Genomic DNA, 7062 nt, shown 5'->3' with positions numbered 1-7062 from the left:
TGTTTCCCATTTCGTCCTTTTTTGTAAAGTAAACTCTTGTCTGCATCACATTCCACTTCCCCTTGAACACAGATGTCAGTAGTCAGATGACATTGCTTACCTACTCATGCCAAATATATCTAGGTAATATAGTGCTAGTCCATTCAGAGTTAAAAAAACAACTACCTAACCTGGATCCCAAAAATGCTATTTACCCATTGCACCGGTTAACTGGGGAATGATACAGGACTCCTTAAAACATATCTCTACCATATGAGGTTAAAAATCCAGGTCCTGCATCTATTTTGTTAAATGGTTCAAATTAAAGTATGAAGAGCCCAGCTATCAGAAGACCGAAATAGCTCAGTTGGGAGAGCGTTAGACTGAAGATCTAAAGGTCCCTTGTTCAATCCCGGGTTTCGGCACAGTTGAGAGGTTCCTTGCGTCTAGCAAAATAGGTCTTGGAATCAGCTGTAGTACTTTTACTCTATTCATCAAATTTTTTCCAACTGATCTACAACACAATCAATTTAACATCGACTTTGCTTTATATCCTCCTTCTAAACTTGCTTCCACCTCTCTTACCTTCAGGTTTGACAATGAATATTTCCCATTTCATGCTTTTTTGTAAAGTAAACTCTTGTCTGCATTACCTTCCACCTCCCCTTGAATACAGATGTCAGTAGTCAGATGACATTGCTTACCTACTCATGCCAAATATATCTGGGTAATATAGTGCTAGTCCATTCAGAGTTAAAAAAACAACTACCTAACCTGGATCCCAAAACTGCTATTTGCCCATTGCACCAGTTAATTGCGGAATGATACAGGACTCCTTAAAACATATCTCTACCATATGAGGTTAAAAATCCAGGTCCTGCATCTATTTTGTTAAATGGTTTAAATTAAAGTATGAAGACCACAGCTATAAGCAGGCCGCAATAGCTCAGTTGGGAGAGCGTTAGACTGAAGATCTAAAGGTCCCTGGTTCAATCCCGGGTTTCGGCACAGTTGAGAGGTTCCTTGCTTCTAACAAAATAGGTCTTGGAATAAGCTGTAGTACTTTTTTCTCTATCAACATTTTTATCAACTGATCTACAAAATGATCAATTCAACATAGACTTTGCTTTCTGTCCTCTTTTTAAACTTTCTTCCACCTATCTTGCCTTCAGGTTTGACAATGAATGTTTCCCATTTCGTCCTTTTTTGTAAAGTAAACTCTTGTCTGCATCACATTCCACTTCCCCTTGAACACAGATGTCAGTAGTCAGATGACATTGCTTACCTACTCATGCCAAATATATCTAGGTAATATAGTGCTAGTCCATTCAGAGTTAAAAAAACAACTACCTAACCTGGATCCCAAAAATGCTATTTACCCATTGCACCAGTTAACTGGGGAATGATACAGGACTCCTTAAAACATATCTCTACCATATGAGGTTAAAAATCCAGGTCCTGCATCTATTTTGTTAAATGGTTCAAATTAAAGTATGAAGACCACAGCTATCAGAAGGCCGAAATAGCTCAGTTGGGAGAGCGTTAGACTGAAGATCTAAAGGTCCCTGGTTCAATCCCGGGTTTCGGCACAGTTGAGAGGTTCCTTGCTTCTAACAAAATAGGTCTTGGAATCAGCTGTAGTACTTTTTCTCTATTCATCAAATTTTTTCCAACTGATCTACAACACAATCAATTTAACATAGACTTTGCTTTATATCCTCCTTCTAAACTTGCTTCCACCTCTCTTACCTTCAGGTTTGACAATGAATATTTCCCATTTCATGCTTTTTTGTAAAGTAAACTCTTGTCTGCATTACCTTCCACTTCCCCTTGAACACAGATGTCAGTAGTCAGATGACATTGCTTACCTACTCATGCCAAATATATCTGGGTAATATAGTGCTAGTCCATTCAGAGTTAAAAAAACAACTACCTAACCTGGATCCCAAAAATGCTATTTACCCATTGCACCAGTTAATTGCGGAATGATACAGGACTCCTTAAAACATATCTCACCATATGAGGTTAAAAATCCAGGTCCTGCATCTGTTTTGTTAAATGGTTTAAATTAAAGTATGAAGACCACAGCTATAAGCAGGCCGAAATAGCTCAGTTGGGAGAGCGATAGACTGAAGATCTAAAGGTCCCTGGTTCAATCCCGGGTTTCGGCACAGTTGAGAGGTTCCTTGCTTCTAACAAATTAGGTCTTGGAATCAGCTGTAGTACTTTTTTATCTATCAACATTTTTATCAACTGATCTACAAAATGATCAATTCAACATAGACTTTGCTTTCTGTCCTCCTTTTAAACTTTCTTCCACCTATCTTGCCTTCAGGTTTGACTATGAATGTTTTCCATTTCGTCCTTTTTTGTAAAGTAAACTCTTGTCTGCATCACATTCCACTTCCCCTTGAACACAGATGTCAGTAGTCAGATGACATTGCTTACCTACTCATGCCAAATATATCTGGGTAATATAGTGCTAGTCCATTCAGAGTTAAAAAAACAACTACCTAACCTGGATCCCAAAAATGCTATTTACCCATTGCACCAGTTAACTGGGGAATGATACAGGACTCCTTAAAACATATCTCTACCATATGAGGTTAAAAATCCAGGTCCTGCATCTATTTTGTTAAATGGTTCAAATTAAAGTATGAAGACCCCAGCTATCAGAAGGCCGAAATAGCTCAGTTGGGAGAGCGTTAGACTGAAGATCTAAAGGTCCCTGGTTCAATCCCGGGTTTCGGCACAGTTGAGAGGTTCCTTGCTTCTAACAAAATAGGTCTTGGAATCAGCTGTAGTACTTTTTCTCTATTAACATTTTTATCAACTGATCTACAAAATGATCAATTCAACATAGACTTTGCTTCCTGTCCTCCTTTTAAACTTTCTTCCACCTATCTTGCCTTCCGGTTTGACTATGAATGTTTTCCATTTCGTCCTTTTTTGTAAAGTAAACTCTTGTCTGCATCACATTCCACTTCCCCTTGAACACAGATGTCAGTAGTCAGATGACATTGCTTACCTACTCATGCCAAATATATCTGGGTAATATAGTGCTAGTCCATTCAGAGTTAAAAAAACAACTACCTAACCTGGATCCCAAAAATGCTATTTACCCATTGCACCAGTTAACTGGGGAATGATACAGGACTCCTTAAAACATATCTCTACCATATGAGGTTAAAAATCCAGGTCCTGCATCTATTTTGTTAAATGGTTCAAATTAAAGTATGAAGACCCCAGCTATCAGAAGGCCGAAATAGCTCAGTTGGGAGAGCGTTAGACTGAAGATCTAAAGGTCCCTGGTTCAATCCCGGGTTTCGGCACAGTTGAGACGTTCCTTGCTTCAAACAAAATAGGTCTTGGAATCAGCTGTAGTACTTTTTCTCTATTCATCAAATTTTTTCCAACTGATCTACAACACAATCAATTTAACATAGACTTTGCTTTATGTCCTCCTTCTAAACTTGCTTCCACCTCTCTTACCTTCAGGTTTGACAATGAATATTTCCCATTTCATGCTTTTTTGTAAAGTAAACTCTTGTCTGCATTACCTTCCACTTCCCCTTGAACACAGATGTCAGTAGTCAGATGACATTGCTTACCTACTCATGCCAAATATATCTGGATTATATAGTGCTAGTCCATTCAGAGTTAAAAAAACAACTACCTAACCTGCATCCAAAAAATGCTATTTACCCATTGTACCAGTTAATTGTGGAATGATACAGGTCTCCTTAAAACATATCTCTACCATATGAGGTTAAAAATACAGGTCCTGCATCTATTTTGTTAAATGGTTTAAATTAAAGTATGAAGACCACAGCTATAAGCAGGCCGAAATAGCTCAGTTGGGAGAGCGTTAGACTGAAGATCTAAAGGTCCCTGGTTCAATCCCGGGTTTCGGCACAGTTGAGAGGTTCCTTGCTTCTAACAAAATAGGTCTTGGAATCAGCTGTAGTACTTTTTCTCTATTCATCAAATTTTTTCCAACTGATCTACAACACAATCAATTTAACATAGACTTTGCTTTATGTCCTCCTTCTAAACTTGCTTCCGCCTCTCTTACCTTCAGGTTTGACAATGAAAATTTCCCATTTCATGCTTTTTTGTAAAGTAAACTCTTGTCTGCATTACCTTCCACCTCCCCTTGAATACAGATGTCAGTAGTCAGATGACATTGCTTACCTACTCATGCCAAATATATCTGGGTAATATAGTGCTAGTCCATTCAGAGTTAAAAAAACAACTACCTAACCTGGATCCCAAAACTGCTATTTGCCCATTGCACCAGTTAATGCGGAATGATACAGGACTCCTTAAAACATATCTCTACCATATGAGGTTAAAAATCCAGGTCCTGCATCTATTTTGTTAAATGGTTTAAATTAAAGTATGAAGACCACATCTATAAGCAGGCTGCAATAGCTCAGTTGGGAGAGTGTTAGACTGAAGATCTAAAGGTCCCTGGTTCCATCCCGGGTTTCAGCACAGTTGAGAGGTTCCTTGCTTCTAACAAAATAGGTCTTGGAATCAGCTGTAGTACTTTTTCTCTATTCATCAAATTTTTTCCAACTGATCTACAACACAATCAATTCAACATAGACTTTGCTTTCTGTCCTCCTTTTAAACTTTCTTCCACCTATCTTGCCTTCAGGTTTGACAATGAATGTTTCCCACTTCGTCCTTTTTTGTAAAGTAAACTCTTGTCTGCATCACATTCCACTTCCCCTTGAACACAGATGTCAGTAGTCAGATGACATTGCTTACCTACTCATGCCAAATATATCTAGGTAATATAGTGCTAGTCCATTCAGAGTTAAAAAAACAACTACCTAACCTGGATCCCAAAAATGCTATTTACCCATTGCACCAGTTAACTGGGGAATGATACAGGACTCCATAAAACATATTTCTACCATATGAGGTTAAAAATCCAGGTCCTGCATCTATTTTGTTAAATGGTTCAAATTAAAGTATGAAGACCCCAGCTATCAGAATGCCGAAATAGCTCAGTTGGGAGAGCGTTAGACTGAAGATCTAAAGGTCCCTGGTTCAATCCTGGGTTTCGGCACAGTTGAGAGGTTCCTTGCTTCTAACAAAATAGGTCTTGGAATCAGCTGTAGTACTTTTTCTCTATTCATCAAATTTTTTCCAACTGATCTACAACACAATCAATTTAACATAGACTTTGCTTTATGTCCTCCTTCTAAACTTGCTTCCACCTCTCTTAACTTCAGGTTTGACAATGAATATTTCCCATTTCATGCTTTTTTGTAAAGTAAACTCTTGTCTGCATTACCTTCCACTTCCCCTTGAACACAGATGTCAGTAGTCAGATGACATTGCTTGACTACTCATGCCAAATATATCTGGGTAATATAGTGCTAGTCCATTCAGAGTTAAAAAAACAACTACCTAACCTGGATCCAAAAAATGCTATTTACCCATTGCACCAGTTAATTGCGGAATGATACAAGACTCCTTAAAACATATCTCTACCATATGAGGTTAAAAATCCAGGTCCTGCATCTATTTTGTTAAATGGTTTAAATTAAGGTATGAAGACCACAGCTGTAAGCAGGCCGAAATAGCTCAGTTGGGAGAGCGTTAGACTGAAGATCTAAAGGTCCCTGGTTCAATCCCAGGTTTCGGCACAGTTGAGAGGTTCCTTGCTTCTAACAAAATATGTCTTGGAATCAGCTGTAGTACTTTTTCTCTATTCATTAAATTTTTGCAACTGATCTACAACACAATCAATTTAACATAGACTTTGCTTTATGTCCTCCTTCTAAACTTGCTTCCACCTCTCTTACCTTCAGGTTTGACAATGAATATTTCCCATTTCATGCTTTTTTGTAAAGTAAACTCTTGTCTGCATTACCTTCCACTTCCCCTTGAACACAGATGTCAGTAGTCAGATGACATTGCTTACCTACTCATGCCAAATATATCTGGGTAATATAGTGCTAGTCCATTCAGAGTTAAAAAAACAACTACCTAACCTGGATCCCAAAAATGCTATTTGCCCATTGCACCAGTTAATTGCGGAATGATACAGGACTCCTTAAAACATATCTCTACCATATGAGGTTAAAAATCCAGGTCCTGCATCTATTTTGTTAAATGATTTAAATTAAAGTATGAAGACCACAGCTATATGCAGGCTGCAATAGCTCAGTTGGGAGAGCGTTAGACTGAAGATTTAAAGGTCCCTGGTTCAATCCCGGGTTTCGGCACAGTTGAGAGGTTCCTTGCTTCTAACAAAATAGGTCTTGGAATCAGCTGTAGTACTTTTTTCTCTATCAACATTTTTATCAACTGATCTACAAAATGATCAATTCAACATGGACTTGGCTTTCTGTCCTCCTTTTAAACTTTCTTCCACCTATCTTGCCTTCAGGTTTCACAATGAATGTTTCCCATTTCGTCCTTTTTTGTAAAGTAAACTCTTGTCTGCATCACATTCCACTTCCCCTTGAACACAGATGTCAGTAGTCAGATGACATTGCTTAACTACTCATGCCAAATATATCTAGGTAATATAGTGCTAGTCCATTCAGAGTTAAAAAAACAACTACCTAACCTGGATCCCAAAAATGCTATTTACCCATTGCACCAGTTAACTGGGGAATGATACAGGACTCCTTAAAACATATCTCTACCATATGAGGTTAAAAATCCAGGTCCTGCATCTATTTTGTTAAATGGTTCAAATTAAAGTATGAAGAGCCCAGCTATCAGACGGCCGAAATAGCTCAGTTGGGAGAGCGTTAGACTGAAGATCTAAAGGTCCCTGGTTCAATCCCGGGTTTCGGCACAGTTGAGAGGTTCCTTGCTTCTAACAAAATAGGTCTTGGAATCAGCTGTAGTACTTTTTCTCTATTCATCAATTTTTTTCCAACTGATCTACAACACAATCAATTTAACATAGACTTTGCTTTATGTCCTCCTTCTAAACTTGCTTCCACCTCTCTTACCTTCAGGTTTGACAATGAATATTTCCCATTTCATGCTTTTTTGTAAAGTAAACTCTTGTCTGCATTACCTTCCACCTCCCCTTGAATACAGATGTCA

At 38.2% G+C, this 7062-nt stretch overlaps 6 non-coding genes across 6 annotated transcripts; all 6 read left to right on the top strand.

Annotated features, from left to right (window-relative positions):
- The first annotated feature begins 1495 nt into the window (after positions 1-1495).
- On the top strand, positions 1496-1568 carry TRNAF-GAA (transfer RNA phenylalanine (anticodon GAA)). Its single transcript has one exon. It is a non-coding gene; the product is annotated as a tRNA-Phe (tRNA).
- A 1090-nt stretch (positions 1569-2658) lies between these two features.
- On the top strand, positions 2659-2731 carry TRNAF-GAA (transfer RNA phenylalanine (anticodon GAA)). The gene has a single exon. It is a non-coding gene; the product is annotated as a tRNA-Phe (tRNA).
- A 507-nt stretch (positions 2732-3238) lies between these two features.
- TRNAF-GAA (transfer RNA phenylalanine (anticodon GAA)) lies at positions 3239-3311 on the top strand. The gene has a single exon. It is a non-coding gene; the product is annotated as a tRNA-Phe (tRNA).
- Positions 3312-3821: 510 nt separating this feature from the next.
- TRNAF-GAA (transfer RNA phenylalanine (anticodon GAA)) lies at positions 3822-3894 on the top strand. Its single transcript has one exon. It is a non-coding gene; the product is annotated as a tRNA-Phe (tRNA).
- Positions 3895-5569: 1675 nt separating this feature from the next.
- Positions 5570-5642, top strand: TRNAF-GAA (transfer RNA phenylalanine (anticodon GAA)). The gene has a single exon. It is a non-coding gene; the product is annotated as a tRNA-Phe (tRNA).
- Positions 5643-6732: 1090 nt separating this feature from the next.
- Positions 6733-6805, top strand: TRNAF-GAA (transfer RNA phenylalanine (anticodon GAA)). Its single transcript has one exon. It is a non-coding gene; the product is annotated as a tRNA-Phe (tRNA).
- The last annotated feature ends 257 nt before the right edge of the window (positions 6806-7062 follow it).

Source organism: Lissotriton vulgaris, chromosome 8 (genome assembly GCF_964263255.1).
Source record: "Lissotriton vulgaris chromosome 8, aLisVul1.2, whole genome shotgun sequence".
In the NCBI taxonomy this organism is placed as follows: domain Eukaryota; kingdom Metazoa; phylum Chordata; class Amphibia; order Caudata; family Salamandridae; genus Lissotriton; species Lissotriton vulgaris.
Note: the sequence above shows the minus strand (reverse complement) of the source record. Positions and strands in the feature narration are given on the sequence as shown.